This window comes from Panthera leo, chromosome D4 (assembly GCF_018350215.1).
Source record: "Panthera leo isolate Ple1 chromosome D4, P.leo_Ple1_pat1.1, whole genome shotgun sequence".
In the NCBI taxonomy this organism is placed as follows: domain Eukaryota; kingdom Metazoa; phylum Chordata; class Mammalia; order Carnivora; family Felidae; genus Panthera; species Panthera leo.
The window spans coordinates 59,487,721-59,509,812 of record NC_056691.1 but is presented as its reverse complement, the minus strand read 5'-3'; the positions used below and the strand labels follow the sequence as shown (position 1 = coordinate 59,509,812).

Below are 22,092 nucleotides of genomic sequence, written 5' to 3'. Positions count from 1 at the left end.
AAAGCGTGATCAGGAGAAAATGCAGGCTCTGTGTGAGAGCGTGTGCACATAGGCTCCTGTGTTAGGGTCTCTGGGCTCCAGCCAGCTAGCCAGGCCCCTGGGTGCTGGGCTGGAAACTCTCAGGGCCAGGGCTCTAGTTTGCCCAGCCCCACAATTTCACCTGACAGTGAGGACACCAAGGCTCAGACTGGGGCTGCAGCCTGCCCAGGGTCACCTGGTCAGCCACTCAAAGGATGCCTGACTCCACAAGGTCCTGGCTACACTCTGTTGTCAGTGTGGGGTGTGATGTCTGTGGATGGGCTCCCTGGGGAATGTCCCACCCTCACGATCCCCACCATACGTTTTTACAGAATTCTACCTTCAGCCTCAACATACCTGTGCTAAAAACTCAAGGCAGGCTTTCAGGCCTGTTCCAGGCCTAGAACATCCCAAGGTCTCTAGCACATAAGTGACAGCATCAGGGCTCTGACCCAACTCTGGAGGCTTGGAGAGGGCAGCTCCCATTCCACCTCTGCTCTGAGTCCATGAGAAGGAACATGGGCGGAGGAAAGAAATAGGACACTGGAGGCAGAGCTCTGGGACTTCCTATGGCGCCCACCCTGGCTGTGTCATGAAGAGAAAATAGTTCTGTTTACATGGACGTGGGCGGCTGCCTTCAAAGGGGCGAGAAGTGGGCGAGGAAAGGCCCTTTCATCTCCAGGCACACTTGAGGGATTCAGGCTGGCACAGGTGTACTGCAGCAGAACTGGGGAGCAGGGTGGGACCAGGCTGCAGCGCTCAGCACAGCAGAGCAAGAGAATCTGGAGTTAGGAGGGCAATCGGCAGGAGGGAGTGAGAGAGGGGATGGAATGAGGAGAGGAAGCCTAGAGTCTGCAGTGGCAAAGTGTTCAGTTTTGTTCTAATCTGGGGAGGTTTGTTTTGTTTTCATAAAAATTGTAAAATGGGCTGCATTTATATGCCTTTTTAATTTAGGAAAGAAACAACATTAGTGAGATAAAAAGATGATTCAGAACTAGAATGAACTTGGAGGCAAAGGTGACCATGGGAAAAGACCTCCCCTCGGAAGTTACAGAAATCGTGGGGAGCACTGCATTTTTCTCAGACGGGGATTGGGGGTTTAAGTCTATTGTAACATAAGAGACTGCATTTGGGATACCGTATTATGAAGGTGATTTCATAGGAGAGAGAGAGAAAGGTGAGGATGGGGGACCTGCCATCTCCACAAGCACCCTCCTCAGGAGTGGGGAGCATCAGAGGATGAGCACAGGGGCGGCCATATCCAGCTCTTCCCCCCCCATACCACAGGCACTCCTCAGAGACCATCATCACTCCTGTGTTAGATGTAGGAACAGGGACTCAGAGATTAAGTGACTTGCCCGTGGCCCCTTGCCTGGGGCACTTGGGTGGCTCAGTCAGTTAAGTGTCCAACTTCAGCTCAGGTCATGATCTCCCAGTTTGTGAGTTCGAGCCCCACATCAGGCTCTGTGCTGACAGCTCAGAGCCTGGAGCCTACTTCAGATTCTGTGTCTCCCTCTCTCTCTCTCTGCCCCTCCTCCACTCATTCATTCTCTCTCTCTCTCAAAAATGAATAAACATTAAAAAAAATAAAAGTGCCACTTGCACATGCTGGGTTTTTTTTAATTTTAAATATGAAATTTATTGTCAAATTGGTTTCCATGCAACACCCAGTGCTCATCCCAACAGGTTGCACATGCTAAGTTTGAAGGGAAGGGAAGGGAAGGTCTTTCTCCTCCCTGACCATAGCTTTCTTCACCTGCCCCCACGTGAGCCACGCAGTATACTTGTCATTTCTAGAAACTCTAGGGCTGGGCTCCTGGCGGGGAAATACAGAGGCACAGCATCCTCAGACCAGCAACCAAGACCATGGATGTGTGAGCATTTCATATCCTGAGGGGCCCAGGCTCCCTGTGACAGAGAAGCCCAGGAGGAGAGCCATCTTAACAGGCTGAGAGATGAGTGAGAAGGGGGAGTGGGGAGGATTCCCTCAAACTGTGTGGATTCCTGGAGGATGAGACTTCTGTACCTGTTTACTGAGGGTTCTAAAGCCAGGCTTTGCAATCAGATCAGGGGTGTCCAGAGATGAACAAGGCAGGAACCTGATTCCAGCCTCAAATCTCTGTCAGCATCTTGGCAGGAAATGCAAACCCACTCAATGAAGGGACCACTTGCAGAGATGTGAGCAGGATGACGAGGCACCCAGAGACTAGTCACAGTGAGACTCATTCCACTTGCAGGCCTGAGAGGGCAAGGGGAAGACATCACGTTCTAAGAGCTTCGTGAGGGCTGAAGCTGTGGCGTGAGCTGCCTCGCTCACTGTGGTCACGGACGATGCAGGCCCTGCCAGAAACTCGATGCCAGACTGGAAGGGGAGCCTGGAAGAAGTACCCTGGCCTCTCCCTCCTACCGCCCTCCAGTCTCCAGTGGTGCCTCTCCGGGGCTGAACTTAACCAGATGTCCAAGGGCAAAGGAGGCAGTGCAATCCCTGAGGCGCAGGGCAGCGCAGCGAAAGTCAAAGACTGGAATGGAAGTGAATCACGATGGAGAAGAACCAGCCAGCTCTGGAATGTGACCATCCAATTTCTCCAATAAACTCCTCCTGACCAGGGCTTAACACATCCAGTTATTTTTAGGTCACGTGTTGGAAATGAGAATTCTACTGTTAGGGACAGGTAGATTTTCTTCACTGTTTCCACCCTTTTATGAAATTACTGACTTTCACCTTGACCCTGATCAGACCCAGGCCACTGTCTGAGACCATCAATATTTGAAGATTGCAGTTCAGGCTGGAGGTGAGGCCATGTTCCAGCTCAGGGAGGGTGGCTGAGAGGACTCTTCCCACATAGAGCCAGACAGTCTGCTGTGACACTAGACCTTCCCTTCAGACTGGAACCTTCCTAAAAGTGTTTCTGGGGACTCAAAGCAGAGTCAGCATGAAGAGCCATCTTCATAGATTTTCACTGCACACTGAAAATTACACGAGTCTCCAGTTAAACACAGACCTTGACCTTCCCCACTGAATTTTCTCCTCTCCCCTGAGCCCTGCTCCAATCTGGGACTGGCCACTAGGGCCACTAGTCTCTCTTGGGAGAGAAACTAACTCAGAACCTCTAAGTTGCTGGAAGAAGCACATACGGTCCTCAAAGCAATGCTCCTAGTGACTTTGAGAGAAAAGAGATGTGCATGAAGGAGAGACCTGTTACCCTCCATGAGATAATGCTGCAAAGATTTGTTGGACTTTAACAGATTAGCAAAACCACATTGTTAACATCAGCCAGAGCTGCAATTTGATATCTTACAATTTGCATGTTCTATTCTCCTGGTCAATATATTCCTGACACACTTGCTTTCCCCCAAATTCCCAAAACACTTTACATCCTTCAAGGTCTATCTCATCATTCATTTATTTATTCAACAGATATTTTTGAAACATGCTTTTTGCAGAGTATATTGCTGGGCACTGGAGCTGCAACAGTGATGAAGACAGACTTGACCCCTGTCCCTGGAGGCTTTCTTCATTATGCAGTCTCTTCCGTCTTTGACCTCGCCCTGAGCACCCTCTCTGATGATCTGATCACATTTGACCTTCAGTAACAATCTTTCCTGTGTCTAGTCCTGCACACCAGAACACGAGCTCTTAAAAGCCTATGCCTTCCTCTACATTAGCCAGGGTACCGCCAAACACATGAAATCAGAATCCAACAACAATCTTTCAAACAGATGAGGCTGATCACTTAACCTCAGCATCTTTATCTGTGTAATGGGAGACATTATCTCAGGGTTTCCTGAGTCCAGTTTTCTGACTTGATGCTTGTGAACACACTTTGCAAACTGCACACCTCTAAGCATCAGTGGGGAATGTGCCTTTATTTACCACGATAACCACCCAAAGCAGTTTACCAAAAAGGAACTCCGTCCAGCTCTTCTGCAGATCAGGGGTTACTGTGTGCTCCTGGGTGAACCTCAGCCAAATGGGAGAGACAATGCAAGTACTGATCAAACTGCCACCAACCACTCCCCGCCCCCCACCTCCCCTTGCATCTGTCCCTACAGTTAAAAGGCGGATCAATTACCATAGGCTCATTTATAATCATTACAGTTGTTGTCTCGAGTTTTCTCTGCTTATTGCCTGGGTTAAGAAGCCCCTAACCCATGGAAGGGGTACAGGGGCTTGAGAACACCTTTTGTCTCTGAGCCCCAGCCAGTCCTGCTCAAAGCTGGAGGGAAGGGTATCAGGAATGGGGTGCCAGTGTCTTCTGCCTTCCATATCCAAAGGCTTTATGGAGCCTCAGAGGCTTTTCTGGGCTGACCTCTGATGGAGGCGCTCAGGAGGTAATCCCATTATGGAAAGGCACCCCTGGAAAGTTTCATTACACTGATGCATACTGTCCATATTTCATCGTCATCAAGGCAGGTTTTCTCACTCTTCTGACACGAAAACAGACAGGTGGAGGCATTTTGATTTGGGCTGCCTAGTTTCTTCCTCAGGGAAGCTGCTTCCTCTGGCTTGCATGATAATTGAATTTCACGGATGGAATCTTCCACATACTTCTCAATTAGGGCTGTGTACAGGCAGCGAGATTTTTCAGGTGTTGATCTATGATTGTCACTCTTTTTTTAGCTTTAAATTAATCTTCTTAATTTCTGCCAGCTCCAAATCCAGCTTTGCTAAATAGCATTATTCTGACTTAAATGGTCTAATCTGTTTGTCGTAAACTGGGTACAGCTGAAAATCGTGTATGCAGGAGCCTTCCTCATTAATCACAGCTGACAAGAAGTCAGAAATCAAGAAGCAAAATTGTCTCTGAAGGCAAAGTGGGGAAGGATTGAAAAAAGCAGCCAACTAGGTGTGATGGTAGAGCTGGGAGTAAGTCCCTGCCCTCTCTGGGCTTGTTCCTGTGTGCATGTGCGTGTGTGTTTGTGTGTGTGTCTGGGTGCTCGGTCGGTTAAGCATCCGACTTCTGCTCAGGCCATGATCTCATGGTTCGTGAGTTCAAGCCCTGCATCAGGCTCTCAGGGCAGAGCCTGCTTGGGATTCTCTCTCTCTCCCTCTCTCTCTCTGGCCCTCCCCCACTTGCTTGCACACACACTCTCTCTCTGTCTCTCAAAATAAATTAATAAACTTAAAAAAAGTGAAGGAAGCAGGAAGGATGGGGGATTAGATCAGAGGTCCTCAGGGACCTTTTCAGCTGTAAGGTTCCCTGAGCCTATATATGACATCTCAGAAAAACGCCACAAAAATGACATATTGGTATTTAAATGCACGCTGTTATTGACTCTTGAGAACACTGAGAGCCTACAGTCTTAATACTTTACTGCAGCATTTCCAAAATGAGGAAGGCAAAGTGATTTTAGGTAGTAAAGGAACACAGAATTAGTGACACAGGAAAGCTGTGTCCGCTTTCCAGTCTCCATCCCCCTGAGCAGCTGCACAAGGACTGTTTGGCGGCACACATTTGAAGTGCCTCTCTAACTCTGGCCCCTCTCCCAGGTTAACAAAGAAGGAGCAGCCTCAGTCTCGGCTCCTTTGTCAGGCAGCATACCCAGTTAAAATCCAGTATCTGGTGCGGGTGTGTGTGGTTTCTTTGTTTTTCTCCATATAGGGTAGAGACTGTTTCCTTTTAAGCCATATTTATTAAGGAGCTGATTTGAAAGAACATTAAGTTAATGCAGAAGCTGTATGGCTATGGCAAAAATTAAAAGTGGCATGTAAATGTCCAGTTACTCAGGCTCCGGAGAAATATTTAGTGCCTCAGTAGATGGCCATGCATTATTCAGGCACTGGGGAGATAGGTGTGTAACACCTTGAGGTCCTTACCCACCCCTCAACTCCTTTACTCCCATATCCTGAGTGTCCAGGCCACCCTCATGCCCTTTGCATGCTGCCCCCATCTTGTCACCGCTCATGGGAACCAGCATTCTCATAGCCCTTGGATCCCCATGTTGTTACTACTGTTGGGTGGGTAACTGACAGTCCTGAGGGAATAGGTGGACATGGGACTTTCGGCCTTAAAATCAGGACAGTCCCAGGCAAACAGAGACAAATTAGTTCTAATGGCGAGCTAGCCCAATCCTGAAGCAATGCTACCCTTCACTTACTTGCACGACCTCTGTGGCTGCAGGTACAGGTGAATCAACCCCCACCCCGGCAGACTGGCACACTTCCAAATTCTAATCTCTTTTAGCACAGCCTGCAGTCTTTTATAGCTTCCCCCCACTCCCTGGCAAGAGCTATTTCACACTTCTCCACCCTCCCTAACACTCCTCTTCCACACATCACCCTCTCTCCCCAAAGAAGGGCTTGCTCCACTGAGAGCCTAGAGGGCAGTGATGATGAAGCTGCTCCCTCCCTGGTGGACCACTCCCCACTGTACCTGCCTGCATGCATCCCTCTCCCTCCCTCTGGACTTCCATCCTCCTGGCTCTCTCCCTTATCTGCAGTCACTCCCACCCTACAGGCACCTTCCTGTAACACAGGTCTCTCAGAACCCCTGAACACCTCCACTTGGAGCAGTCACCCTGTTCTCACCCAAATAGCTCTGAGGCGCTGTCTCCACTTCCCTTTCTCAACTTTCCTGGACACTCACTCCTCTATCCCTGCACTCTGGCATCTGTCTCCTCTAAAGCAGTTCTCGCTACATCTCTGATAGCCCGCTAATTGCCAAATCCAGTGGATAGTCAGTGTCCTTTGTTTTGACTGTTTCACAGATATCAGCTCATTTGAACAAAACTATGTATGTGTTGTTAAAGTAAAATAAAATGATACATCAGCCTACTAAGATAGGTATTCTATTATCCCCATTTTAAGCTTGAGGAAACTGAGGAACAGAGAGGTTAAGTAAATTGCCCAAGGTCACACAGCTGTATATGATAGAGCAGATGGCTCAGAAGTCTGTGCTCTTCACACTCCCCTCTGGTACCTCTCTGATGCTCTCATCTCTGATATCCATTCCCTTCCTCTTAATCTTTCTGTCCCCAGCCCCTGGGATAGGAGCTGATACCCAAAGGATACTCAACAACTGTTTGTGGCTGAACTAACTGAATTTTTGTGGCACGCTCAGGAAAACCAATCTAGGGGAAGATCAAACAGTAGCCACCAGTGTGTTAGATGGTATGCCAGATGCTCACAGGGCTCTGAAGACAGTGATGAGAAATAATAACAACAGCCACAACAGTGGCCACCATTTGTTGAATTCTAATATGCACCAAGAACTGTACTACATTATCTTGTTATCTCACTGAGTCTTCAAAACATTCTTCTGAGGTGTCATTCTTAACTTCATTTTACAGGTCAGGAAACCAAAGTCCAGGGAGCTTTTGTTCCAGGGAACAAAAGCATATGCAGGGGAGCCTCAGAGAGCAGGGAACCTGGAAGGCTTCCCAGAGGAGGTGCCACCTAAGCAGGGTTTTGAAGAACCAGTATATTTAGTCAACTGAAGGAGAGCTCAAAGGTGTTCCAGGGAAAAGGCACAATGCCTACAAAGGCTCAGGGTCAAAAGAGCATGTACCATTAGGGACCTTCAGATGGCCTGGGCTGGCTAGAGGTCAGAGGATGAAATGGGGAGTGGGTAAGGAGAATTTCAAGAGAAGTGAGAACAGGAGTCTCACAGGCCATAGGAAGGAATTTCAACATCACTGGGGCCATGGGACCATGGCTCTCAAGCTGAGTGCATAAGAATTACAAAACTGATCCTAGACTTCCTTACATAATCTGAATCAGTAGATTTATGATAGGGCTCAGGAATGGTGTGTGTGTGTGTGTGTGTGTGTGTGTGTGTGTGTGTGTTTGTGTGTGTACCTTATTAAAGCTCAAATACACTCAAACAGATTTATGAAATATAATTGATATACAATAAATTATACATATTTAAAGTATACAACTTTATAAGGTTTGGTTATATATATATAGTCACAAAACCATCACCACAATCAGGAGAGTGAGCGTATCCATCACCCCACAAAAGGTTTCCTCTGTTCTTCGTAATCTCTCCCTCCCACCTCCATCCCCACTGATCTGCTACTATTATAAATCAGCTTACGTTTTCTAGAATTTTATAAATAGAATCATACTATATATACTCTTTTTTTGTTTGGCTTCTTTCACTTATTTTAAGATTCATTTTGAGATAGACATGTAGTTTGTATTAGCAATCTGTTGCTTTTTATTATAGAATAGTATTCCATTGTCTGGATATACAGTATTTTGTTTATTCACCTGTTGATGGACAAATAATGCTGCTGTGAACATTTGTGTGCCAGTCTTATAATGGGCATATGCCTTCATTTGTCTTGGGTAAGTACCTAGGAGTAGGGTGGCTGGATCATATGATACACCTTTTAAAGAAATGCCAAATTATTTTCCAAAATACCATTTTATATTCAAACCAGCAGGTATTATATTCAATAGCAACTAGTGGTATATCTTACTGTGGTTTTTAATTTGCATTCCTCTGATAACTAATGATGATGAACATCTTTTTATGTTCATATTTTTCATTCTTATTCCTTCTTGGATGAAGTATCTGTTCAACTCATCAATTTTTCAATTGGATTCTTTATTTTCCTATTGTTGAATTTTGAGAGTTCTCTATATATTCTGGATACAAGTCCTCTACCAAATGTATGAATTGCAAATATTTTTCCCTAGTCTGTTACTTATCTTTCTGTTCTCTTAATAATGTCTTTTGAAGAGAAGTTTTTAACTTGATTAAGTCCAATTTATCAAATTTGCTTTTGTGAATTGTGCTTTTGGTGACATATCTAAGAAACCTTTGCATAATCCAAGGTCACAAAGATTTTCTCTTATGCTTCCTTGTAAAAAAGTTACAGTTTTAGGTTTTACATTTATGTCTATGACCCAATTGAGTTAATTTTTATACATAGTGCAAGGCATGGGTCCAAGTTTTTGGTGCTTTCAGTTTTTTGGCTTTTCTTTTTCTTCTTTTTCATTTCTTTCTCTTCTTCCTTTCTTTCTTTTTTCTTCCTTCCTTTCTTTCTTTCTTTCTTTTTTTTTTTTTTTTTTTGCATTTCTATTGTTCCATCCCTTCCTAAAAAGTTATCTTTTCTCCAGTGCATTGCCTTTGCACTTTTGTAAAACATCAGTTGTTCATATATGTGTGGGTATATTTCTGGACTCTATTCTGTTTATTTGTCTTTATGCCAATATTACATTTTTTATTACTACATCTCTTATTACTATATTTTGTTACTTTATGTCTTGCAATCAGGCAGTGTAAGTCCTTTAATTTTGTTCTGCCTTTTCAAAATTGTTTTGGCTTGTCTAGACTCTGTACATTTTAGTATGAATATCAGAATCAACATATCAATTTCTACCAAAAAGCCCTATTGGGAATTTGATTGGGATTGGGTTGCACCTACAGATCAATCTGGCAAGAACTGACCTCTTACAATGTTGATTCTTGCAACTTCATTTTTTTAGGGTTTTCTCTAATTTCCCTCAGCAGTACTTTACAGTTATAGGGTACTGGTCTCTCACAACTTTCCTCAGATTTATCCCCAAGTATTTTATATCTTTTGATACTATAATAAGTGGTAATTTTTAAATTTCTGTTTCTGTTTGTTGCCAGTATGTGAAATATATTGAGTTTTTATAAATGGATCTTGTATCCTGCAACTTGGTAAAACTTATTTATTCTGGTAGCTTTTTTGTAGATTCTATTAGATTCTCTATGCAGATGATCATGTTGAATGTGAACAAAAACAGTTTGACTTTTTACTTACCAATATGCGTGTCTCATTTATTCTTCTTCCCTGATTGCACTGGCTAAGACCTCCAGTACAGTATTGAATAGAAATGGCAAGAATGGATATCTCTGTCTCATTCTTGATCTTAGTAGGAGAGCATTTAGTCTTTCATAATTAAATATGATGCTAGCTATCAAGATTTTGTAGATGTCCTTAATCAGGATGAGTAATTTCCTTTCATTACTGGTTTGCTGACAGTTTTTATCAGGAATGATTGTTGAATTTTGTCAAATATGTTTTCTATTTAATTGAGATGATCATGTTTGTTTCTTTTTTAGTTTGCTAATATGGTGAATCACATTAATTGATTTTTGAATGTTAAACCAACCCTGCATTTCTGGAGAAAGTCTACCAGTCATGATGTATTATCATTGTAGTCCATTGTTGAACTCAATCTGTTCTCTTAAAGACTTATTGAACTGTAGTTCTCTTTTTTTGTAATGACTTTGTCTGCTTTGAGTATCAAGTTAATGCTGACCTCCTAGAATGAAAGGAAATATTCCCTCCCCTGTCCCCTACTCCTTAAAACTTTTTGGAGGAATTTGTGTTGAACTGGTATTATGTCTTACCTAAATGTTTTGTAGAATTCATCAGTATGGGAAGGTTTACATATTATATACATATATATCTTACAAATTCAATTTATTTAACAGATAAAGGGCTATTCAGGTTATTCAGCTTAACTCTTTCTCCTTGAGTAAGCTTTGGTAATTCGTGTCCTTCAAAAGACTTGTCTAATTCATCTAAGTTGTTGGATTTATGGGCATAAAGTTGTTCATAATGTTCTCTTATTATCCACTTATTATCTGGAGAATCTATAATGATACTACTTCTGTTATTCCTGATATCAAAACTGTGTCTTCAGAGGTGCCTGGGTGGCTCAGTCGGTTAAGCATCCGACTTTGGCTCAGGTCATGATCTCACACTCCATGAGTTCGAGCCCCGCGTTGGGCTCTGTGCTGACAGCTTGGAGCCTGGAGCCTGCTTCAGATTCTGTGTCTCCCTCTCTCTGACCCTCCCCCGTTCACACTGTCTTTCTCTGTCTCAAAAACAAATAAACATTAAAAAAATTTTTTTTAAAAACTGTGTCTTCTCTTTTCTATCCCTGGTCAGTCTAACTAAAGTCTTATCATTCTTATTGATCTTCTTTAAAAAAAACAGCTTTTGATTTCATTGATTATCTCTACTGTTTTCTATATTCTATTTCATTGATCTTCATCTTGATCTTTACTATCTCCTTTCTTCAATTTACTTGGGCTTCATTTGCTCTCCCCTTTCTACATTCTTAAGGTAAGAGTTGAGGTCATTGATTTGAGACTTTTCTTTTTCTCTAATATAGCCATTTAGTACTATAAATTTCCCCATAAGTACTGCTTTAGTAGCACCCCACAAAATCTGATGTTGCATTTTCATTTCATTCTATTCTAAATATTTTCTAATTTCATTTTTCAATTTTTCTTTAATCCATGGGTTCCTTAGAAGTGCTATTTAGTTCCCAATCATTTGAGGATTTTACAGAGAACTTTCTGTCATTGATTCAGAATTTAAGTCCAATGTGAGATAAGAAAAAACTTTCTATGAAGTGAATTGTTTGAAATTTTGGAGACTCATTTGTAGCCCCAAATATAATCTATCTTGGTAAATGTGCCATATCCACTTGTTAAGAATGCATATTTTGCTTAGGCGTCTGACTCTTGATTTTGGCTCAGGTCATGATCTCACGGTTCGTGAGTTCAAGCCCCACGTTGGACTCTGTGCTGACAGCATGAAGCCTGCTTGGAATTCTCTGTCTCCCTCTCTCTCTGCCCCTCCCCTGCTCACACACAGACACACATACACACTCTCTCTCAAAAATAAATAAACATTAATTTAAAAAGAATGCATATCTCGCCAGTGTTAGGAAGAGTATTCAATAAATGCCAATTGGGACAAGTCGCTTGATAGTATTGTTCAAGTCTCCTATATTTTTCACCAGTTTTCTGTCTACTTATTCTATCATTTTTTGAGAGATGGTTACTAAAGTCCCTAATGATAATTGTGTATTTTTCTATTTCTCCTTTTAGTTCTATGATTTCTGCTTCATGTATTTTCAACCTTTATTATTAGGCACATAACATTTAGGATTATGTTATCTTGACTACTCAACCCTGCCCCCTTATCACATCATGAAATGACCTTCTTTATCCCTGGTATTCTTTTCTTTAATGTTTATTTATTTTTGAGAGACAGAGACAGAACACAAGATGGGGAGGAGCAGAGAGAGATGGAGACAGAATCCTAAACAGGCTCCAGGCTCTGAGCTGTCAGCACAGAGCTCAACACAGGGCTCAAACTCATGAACTGCAAGATCATAACCTCTGCCAAAGTTGGACACCTAACCAACTGAGCCATCCAGGTGCCCCTCTGGTAATATTCTTCACTATGAAATATACTTTGATATTAATATAGCATTCCACCTTTTGACTAGTGTTTGAATGGTATATTTCTTCCCATCCATCCACTATAACCTATCTGTGTCTTTATATTTAAAATGTGTTTTTTTTATAGGCAGCATATAGTTGGGACTTGCTTTTTTATGCAGTCTGGCAATCTCTGCCTTGTAATTTGGGCATTTAGACTCTGTACACTTATTGTGCTTGTAGATGTGATTAGGTTTAAATCTATCATCTAGATACCTGTTTTCTATACTTTGTTCCCCTTTTCCTTTGTCCTTTGCTTCTTTATTATTATTATTATTTTAAATAAACCCTGTGTCCAACATGGGGCTCAAACTTATGATCCTGAGATCAAGAGTCACATACTCTACTGACTGAACCAGCCAGGCACCCCTCCCTTACTTCTTTTGATTATGATTCTATTTCTTACCTTTGTTGATTTATTAGTTATCACTGCTTTCCCTCTGTTTTGTTATTTCAGTAGTTAGAGTTTATAGAATACATATTTAATTTATCATAGTCTACCTTCAAGTGATATTGTGCCATTACATGGGGCGCCTGCGTGGCTCATTCAATTAGGTGTTCGACTGCAGCTCAGGTCATGGTCTCACACTTCAGAAGTTTGAGCCCCGCATTGGGCTCTGTGCTGACCAGCTCAGAGCCTGGAGCCTGCTTTGGATTCTTCATCTTCTTCTCTGCCCCCTACCCTGCTCATGCTTTCTTTCTCTCTCAAAAATAAATAAACATTAAAAAAAAAGAACTTTACAATAGTACATACCCATTTTTCCACTATCAACATTTGTGATTGTTGTTACACATTTTTATTGAGCCCTGTGTTGGGCTCCATCTTGTATGTGGAGCCCACTTGAGATTCTCTCTCTCCCTCTCTCTGTGTCTCTTCCCAGGTCATGCGTTCTCTCTCAAAATAAACAAACATTAAAAATATATGTATATATATTTACCATTTCTAATACTTTTCATTATTTCCTATGGAATTAAAATTTCATTTGGTGACATTTTCCTTTTGTCTGATCAACTTCCTTTAGCATTTCTTTTTGTATGGATGTGTTAACAATGAATTCCTTCTGTCTTTATATCTAAAAAAGTCTCTTTTGTCTTTGGTCTTAAACAATATTTTTGCTGAATATACAATTCTAGGTTGACAGATTTTTTTTTATTTTGCAGTACATCAAAGGTATGGCTTCACAATCTTCTTGCTTGCATTTTTCTTTTTTTGTTTATTTATTTTGGGAGAGAGAGAGAGAGAGAGAGAGAGAGAGAGCGCACATGCACAAATGCAAACAGGGCAGGGGCAGAGAGAGAATGAGAGAATCCCAAGCAGGCTCCACACTCAGTGCAGAGCCTGATGCAGGGCTCAATCTCCTGACTGTGAGATCATGACCTGACCTGAAATCAAGAGTCAGACGTTAAACCAACTGAGCCACCCAGGTGCCCCTTGCTTGCACTGTTTCTGATGAGAAATCTGCTGTTATCTTCATCCTTCTTCTTCTATATGTGTGTGAGTGTGTGTGTGTGTGTGTGTGTGTGTGTGTGTGCTTGCTTCTTGCAGCTTTTTGAAGTTTCTCTTTATCAATGCTTTCGAGCAATTACATTACCATATGCCTTGATATCCTTTCCTTCATGTTTCTTGTTCTTGGGACTCATTGAACTTAAATCTATAGCTTTATATTCATCATTAATTGTCATCAAAGGACACACTCTGCATGTTTTCAACTTTTAAACTTCATTAACATTTGTTTTGTTTTCTACCCAGCATATAGTCTATCCTGGTGAACATTCCATGGGCACTTGAAAAACCTAAGTATTCTGTAGTTACGCAGTGTCAAAGTGCACGATAATGTTGTTGAGCTCTTTAATGTCCTTACTATTTTTGTGAGAATAATTTTACCAACTACCAAGAGAGTAAAGATATGGTTATAGATTTATCTATGTCCTCATTTAGTGCTGTCAGTTTTCACTTCATGTATTTTGAAACTCTGCTTTTGTACACATTCCCATTTATAACTGTTTTGTCCTCTTGAAGAATGGACCCAGTTTTCATTATGGAGCTTACTTCTTTGCCTCTGATAATACTTCTTGTCTTAAAGTATGATATCTGATATTAATATAGCCAGCCACTTTAGCTTTCTTATAATTAGTGCTTCTGCATATTGTATACAGCAGTGTCTACAGAAAATAGACAGTTGTAGACAGAAGGTAATTAGCTCTTGCTGTTTTAACCAGCCCAAAAGTTTCTGTCTTTAACTGAAATGTTTAGTTCATTTACATTTGATATTATTCTTGATATGGCTGCCTTTAGGATGGCCATTTGGTTATTTGTTTTCTATTCATCCTGTTTTCCTTTTCTCTTTCTTCTTTTGTCTTCTTTGGAGTTAACAAAAATTTTTTAGTATTCCATTTTAATTACTCTATTGGGTTTTTTCCTCTTTCCAACATTTTTATTATGAAACATTTCAAACATACCAAATTTTTCAAAATGTTTTTCAGTGAACACCCATATACCCACTATCAACAGTTTCTGTAGAAAAGGAAAGACTTCATTTGTTCTAATCACCTTCCACATTGGATATGTGCCAAGTCTCTTAATTTAGAGTAGCGGTAAGTGCATTGAAAGAATTGTATTAATACAAACGTAACTCCCAAAACGTGGGGAACGAGAGTCCCATCTTCACATATATAGCAGGCCTTTACTGTGAGAGGGAACTAGACAATCTGGACTATTCCACAGAGGGTGACCAGGATCAGGCAGTGACTGGATGCTAGGTCATTATGAGGAAGGATCTGGATGTGCTGTACCCAGGAAAATATAGAGGCAGTTAAGAAGAGACATTTATAGGTCATAACCTTCCAGCCTCTGGGGAGGAGGGGAAGTTGTTTTTGGGAGAGACCAGTAGTCAGGACTAGATGAACACTCCATGGAAACAAATGTAGCATCAACAGAAGGAACAGCTAACAGGAAAAGGTGCTAAAAATGAGCAAGACTTCCTCAGGTGATAGTGAGCTCCCCATCACTGAAGGTATGCAAGCATTCACTCATTCAACAAATATTTATCAAGCCTTTATATACCAGACACTGAGCTAGGCACTGTGGATAGTACAGTGATTAAAACAGATTTCTTATCCTCATATGGTGGTCAATATTAAATAATCCCACAAATAAATCTATAACTATCAGTAATGATTCATACAGGACATCTGCTCTGGCAGGAATTGGAGAAGAGGATTACATGTTTTCTAACTTTAAGACCAAACAGCATAGAATCACAGGAAGCCCTATATAAGTGATGACTTCTGTAATTATATTATTAACATTATTATTATTACTACTTGTTCTATTACTCCTTTGTTTCACATTTCCTGGGTGCTCACTTTGAGCTCTGCAAGAAGGCCAAGCTGCATGAGATGGGTCCTTGTCCTCCAAGTAGAAGGGCGGCCCAGTTAACAGACCATCCAATGCAGTGTGGGAAGTGCTGTAATTAGAAACCAGGATCCCAGGGAGGCACTAGCTTTCCAGGAAGCAGTTAGAGATCCTGGGATGGGAGTGGGGCTGAGGGAAGCTTTAGAATAAGAGGAGATGAGCTGGATCTTGAAGGGCACGTGGGAGGACACTTGAAGGGGTAAAGTCGGCAAAACTGCTATGTTGATCTCCTCTTGCCCTCTGCAGACCTACAGGAAACTGACCACGGGAAGTGCCCCCTCCTCTCTAAACACCTTCCCCATCTCCCAGCCCCATCCCCACCCCCTACCCACTTGGAGATGGCGGGTAAGCTCAGCTGGGCCCCTTAGCCAATTAACACTCTTTGCATCTGAAAAGCTCAAATCAGCTCCTCAGAGGTGTTAGAGATCAGAGTAATTAAGGTCTCTTTCTCATGCAAATCTAAACCAAAAATTGAGTGTTTGTCTCCTTGGAAAATTAGGGCCCTAAGTTCTAGGAGGTGGTATTGAAATTCAGCATGGGGAGTTGATGGCTTCAAGAACTAGAAGGCAGTTTGTTGGGACGCTCTCCAGAAATATTTGATTCAATTAAATAAAAATGGCGGCGGAAGTGATATTCTTTAAGTGCCGATCAGATCCCATCTCTCCCCTGGTCTCCAATGCACTCACAATAAGATCCAAAGCACTTACAACAGCCTCAAGGCCCCTGCCTTCCTCCCAATTTCATCTCAGGTCCCTTCATAACGTGCTTGTCACATTTTGTAATTATTTATTTACTGGTTGGCCTCCCCCATATCATTAATTAAATACATTTCTGTTACTGCTCACCCTGGAGCACGATATATAAAGTTGTCCAACTGAAAAATAGCTCAATTGCAAATCAGTGCTTGCGATTTGGGATGTGCCCTAGAGCTACTGGGAATAGGGCTCATTTAAAATGCCCCTGCCTACCCACAGTGTACCCCTGGCTGGTGTCAGGTGTAGGGTCTGCTGTCACTAACTTCTAGTTGTGTCTCAGTATTCACTCTTCTGGAGAACAACTAACTGCTCTCTTTGAGATCCCCTACCTTCCTGAACACCCTTCACAAATGGCTAATTTTTAATCTGGACACTCATAAACATAACTTCCAGTGCAAAGAGAATTCCTCCAGCCGTGGGAAGAAACAAGAATGACATTTTCCTTAACGGAGTTGTTTACTGTCTTTCCTGTCTCCCCAGCTGGAGTGCATGCTTTGGGAGGGCAGGGACCCATGTCTATCTGGTCACCACCTATTCGCAGCACCTAGAACAGTGCCTGGCACTTGATGGATGTTCCAGAAATATAAATATTTTGAATTTTATGGATTTTCTGAGACTGCTCATGTACAGGCTTGGTGCCAGCCCCAGGGGCATAGAGGTGAAGAAACCCAGATTCAGCCTTGGAGGGGCTCATAGCCCAGCGGGGGCACGCATAGGACCCAGGACTCATTTTTTCACAAAGCTCTGAGTGTCCCCTACAGTGGAATCAGACCGTAAGTGCAAGGATACAAAGTAAGCAAATCTACTACATGAGCTTGGGAGGAAGAAAGGGAGCAAGAAATGACCATCTTCCCATTGTGGACAATTTCCCCAGCAAGAAAGGATCCCAACATTCCACTTAGTCATCAAACATTGTTGGAACCAGGCACTAAGAATACATTGATGAATTAAAGCTGTCCTTGTCCTCAAGCAAAGATGGTAAAAAAAACAAAATAAAAAGAACGCACACCATAATACCATGTCACATGGTAACAATAGATATATACATGAATCCAGAGCTTTCACAGAAATGAGAATGATTTACCACAAGGGAGAGGAGAATACAGTGAATTTTCTTGAAAGAGACAATGCCTGAGCTGGGTTTAGACAGATGAATAGGAGTTTTCTGGACAAAGGAGAAGAGAATGGCATTCTAGGCAGAGGGCACAATCAGTGCAGAGGCATAGAAATGTGAGCCAGGTCGATGCATTTGAGGAACTGCAAGTCATTTGGGGTCATTGCCGAAGTGTAAAGTGAAAAGGGAAATCTGGAGGCACCAAGACAGGAAAAGTAGCTGGGCCCAGATGCTGGAAGGTTTTGTCTGGATGTTATACCTCAAGGCACAGGAGACCAGCACTGGGATTACACACAAGCATGATGAATCAGCTTTTGCCTCATAATAAACCACTCCAAATCTCAATGGTTTAAAACAACAGTGTTGGGGTGCTTGGCTGGCTCAGTCAGTGGAGCAAGTAGCTCTTGATTATTAAGTCCGAGTCCCACATTGGGTGTAGAGATTACCTAAAAATAAAATCTTTATTTTTTATTTTTTTAATGTTTATTTATTTTTGAGAGAGAGAGAGAACAAGCACACAAGTTGGGGGGAGGGGCACAGAGAGAGAAACACACACACACACACAGAATCCGAAGCAGGCTACAGGCTCTGAGCTGTCTACACAGAGCCTGACATGGGGACTGAACTCATCAACCATGAGATCATGACCTGAGCTGAAGCAGACACTTAACTGACTGAGCGACCCAGGCACCCCTAAAAATAAAATCTTTAAAAAGTAATAAAAAATAAAATAATAGTGTTCATAACTTACCCATCTGAGTTCAGCTGGGGGATGGTTTTGGTGGACCTTTGCTGAGGCAATCTGGCTCTTCATGAGTCTCTTTTCTTCCTCTTGGGACCACCAGGCCAACATGGGTGGTGTCTTGATCATGGCAATGGCAGAAGCACGGAGTACAAAAGGAGACATGCAAGGTGTCAGGAAGCCTGAGCTTGGAAATGGCACATGGTTGCTTCCACCTCATTCTGTTGGTAAAGGGAAGTCACATGGCCTGGTCCAGATTCAAAGGCATGCACCTGCAAAGTCATACGACACAGATCATGGGTAAAAAGAGGACTGGAGAACTGGGTCCATCAATGCACTCTAACCCAAGTAATGTGATCAGATCTTTGCATTAGGTCCCTTGGCCTCAATGCAGAGGGTGGATTCAAGGGGTAAGGCAGTTTCCGAGATTCAGGCATGAACTAAACGAATGCCCCTAGGACCCCACAATTTGTTCTTTCTTCTATTCCACGTGCTGGGCTTTAGCCAGATGGGGCAAAGGGGGGCTTATCTTTAGTCTTTTGTTCGATTCTAAGAGCTCAGCCTGAGCACTTTGGTGCTTTCAGCAGTGAATAAGGAGACTTTGAAATAAGCAGATAAAGGCTAATATTCAATAAACTAGTGAACAAGGGTTTTCTTTAACTCTCTTGGAAAAGACATCTCTGAGACAAAAACAGAACTGAGCTGCAATATTGGATAAGCCCCACTGATCACAAGAAACCCTAACATAGGTAATTGACTATTGGCAAACGCAACAGAACCAAATAAAGCAAGTAATTAACAATTATTGTGCTCGGAGGTAATGGAACTACAAATCTAGGCCGCCTAGGTGTTTGTCCCAGGCATTGATAAGAACAGAATGTTTGTTAGTGGGTGAGTAACCCAGGTGTGAAATTCATTTTATTAGACTACATCTAAAAATAGACTTGAACCAGACAGTGGAAAAGAACAGAATTCATCCCCACTTGCTCACTGGGGCACATAGGTAATAAACTCAAGGCTCTGCTTTTTGTTTAAAACAAGGTAATTGTGGTAGATTGTTTGCAAAAATGGCCCCGATTATTTCCCTTCCTGAATCTATGCTGTTTTGCATATGTGATTTTGCAGCTCTTCCTAAGATGGGGGTCTATTTTCCCACCTCTGGAGATTGTGACTAATTCTGACCAACAGACTCTAGTAAAGGTGATATTATGTTACTTCTGAGTGTAAGCCTCAAGAGGCCTTGTACCCTGCCACATGCTCTCTTGGGACCCTTGTCCCCACCATGTGGACAAGCGCAGGCAAGGCTATTGGAGGGTGAAGTAATGAGTCAGCCCAGTTGTCCCAGCAAAGGCCCCAAGCATGTGACAGCTTAGCCAAAATCAGCAAAGAGGAATGATTGAGGAGACCTAGAATGGCTGGCGTGACCTTCAGTGTTGGCATCTAGAGCCATCAGGGCCCCTCAAGACCACCTAGAGCAGGATGACAAATACACAGTAAGTAAGCCCCCTCCTCCCGTCTGGTGCCCAGGGCAGGCATTGCTAATCTATTACCATACACTCTTCAACTTAGCCCAGAAGCAACTTCTGAATCCTTCTGGACATAGCACTGTAGGAAGCTCTACCCATCAGCTGTTCATTCCTGATGACTTCCATTACTCCCATTTCACAGAAGATAACACAGAGGCACAGGAAGAATAAGGGACTTGTCCATGGAGAGCTTTCCCTATGCCACATGGCCTCCACATGGTTATAGAGAACAAACACTTTTATGCCTCAGCTGTAATTCAGGGAATGATTCCAGCAGGTGGGAGCGGGTTTTATAAGCAACATCTTTTTTTTTTTTTTTTTTTTTCTTCTTCTAGCTCAAGTTGTTATTTGGCCATGTTTTAAAAAGTAGATTTGGGATGCCTGCGTGGCTCAGTTGGTTAGGCATACAACTCTTGATTTCAGCTTAGGTCATGATCTCACAGTTTGTGGGATTCAGCCCTGTATCAGGTTCTGCACTGACAGTATGGAGCCTGCTTGGGATTCTCTCTCTCACCCTGTCTCTCTGCCCCTCCCCTGCTCATGCTTCTCTCTCTCTCTCTTTCTCAAAAATAAATAAATAAACTTCTTTTAAAAGTAGGTTTTTTATCATAATAAAAGAATACAAACAATAGATTGTGCCCACTGCACTTAATAAAACCCTAAGGAATTCATTCATTCATACATGGGCCAGGCAAGATGCTAGGTATTGAGTTTATGGGGACACAATGGACATCCCAGGTGCCCAGGAAGCTAAAATGCCCAACTCTGACATTCCATTTAGTTGGGGGATGGTGAGACGGGCTCACAAGCAGGTTCAGTTCAACTCCTCCATCCCAGGGCCAGGAGGTACCCAGAGATTCCACACTATCACCCCTCACTCCATCTTTTGTGCAGTTCTCTCTAGGGCCCTCTGACAGGGCCCCTTCACACACCTCCAGCAATAGAGAGATCATTACATCCCAAGGCGGCCACAATTGCATCTTCAGATGGTTCTGCCTGCTACAAATTCTTCCTTTTGCCAAAAGTAAATGAGATTCTCCAGAACTCCTTGCCCTTGTACTGTGGGGAACTAATTTGGGGGAACCTAGGAAAAAACATTGAGGGGGAGATGTGTTCAGGGAAAGAGAGACAAGAAAAGGAGAGGAAAGACACTAAAACTGTCCTTCCATATTTACAGTGTGGTGAGACCATTACATATCCTTGCTCATAATTCTTACTCCTATTAGTTGAACATCATCTTGCCCATTGTGCCCTGGTATACTCTGAGATCCTTACAAACCCAGCACCTTCAGAAGACCCCCAAATGCATTTTCTGTGGTATTCTGTGCAAGAGAGCTGGTTGCTATGGTAACATTGGATATAAATTTCCCAGAACCCCCAACTAAACTATTAATCAGAAAGATGAGGAAAGGGCCAGGGAAGTAAATAAATCAGTTAAGAAATCGGCTCCTACCAGGAAGGGCAAGACCACCCCAACCCTGCTGAGGCAATAACTCATCCCTCCCTTTGATATTTTGATGGGGAAGGAGGGGCAGTTGTAGCCTGAGGGGGGCACTACTCACTCCGGTTTCCAGCTGTTTTATCCCTCATTCTTGCAGAGTCATAGAGGCTTGATAGTAGAAGCCAGGCATCTCATCTATGGAGAGTGAGGAGAAGGGCCCTGTCAGCAGGAATATCAAGGGTAAAATGCTGGACCCTGAAAACAGTGTTTTGGCCAGCTTGAAAGAAGCGTTCTACTGAAGTGTGGTGATAAGAGCAGGAGTAGAGTCAGCACAGATGGATACTAGATGGATTAGGGTGACGGGAGCAACATTTTAACTAGAAGTTTATAGGATTTGTTTGGTTCGGTTTTTTCCAAAGATTTTATCATACTTTGTTTAATGTTTGCATTTGGGTTTTAATTTAATAAGGAGTGGCATGGGAAGGCTTGCTAGGCCTCCTTGAAGTAAAGTAGAACCACCTGGAAACTGGTGGGTCCCACCACAATGCCTCCTGATGCTGGGGGGTGGGAGTGGGTGTTTGCTTTGATTATAGGAAACAAGGGAGGAAAGTTTCTTTCCTGGAAGGGAAGAAACAGAGGATGCTTTCCTGGTACATACAGAATCCCGCAAAAAGAACATCCACGTGACCAAAAAGGGATCTGAGGCCTCAGCCTGGGAATGTGGGCACCACTTCAGACCAGAATGTGTCCCCTGCTGACCAGGCCTGGTGGCGGCCCCACCCCTGGCTTAGGCTGGCAGGGCTAAGGCAAGTGAGCCAAGGGGAGGAGTGACTGAAGAAGACCAGCCCTGGCTTTGC

The 22,092-nt window shown here is 42.8% G+C and overlaps 1 protein-coding gene across 1 annotated transcript in view; it reads right to left on the bottom strand.

Annotated features, from left to right (window-relative positions):
- ALDH1B1 (aldehyde dehydrogenase 1 family member B1) overlaps positions 1-22,092 on the bottom strand; it is a 240,518-nt gene that overhangs the window by 127,065 nt on the left and 91,361 nt on the right. Inside the window, exon 2 of the mRNA XM_042913350.1 lies at positions 18,278-18,540. The gene's annotated coding sequence lies outside the window, so the exon portion shown is untranslated. The remainder of the gene's footprint in view (positions 1-18,277; positions 18,541-22,092) is intronic.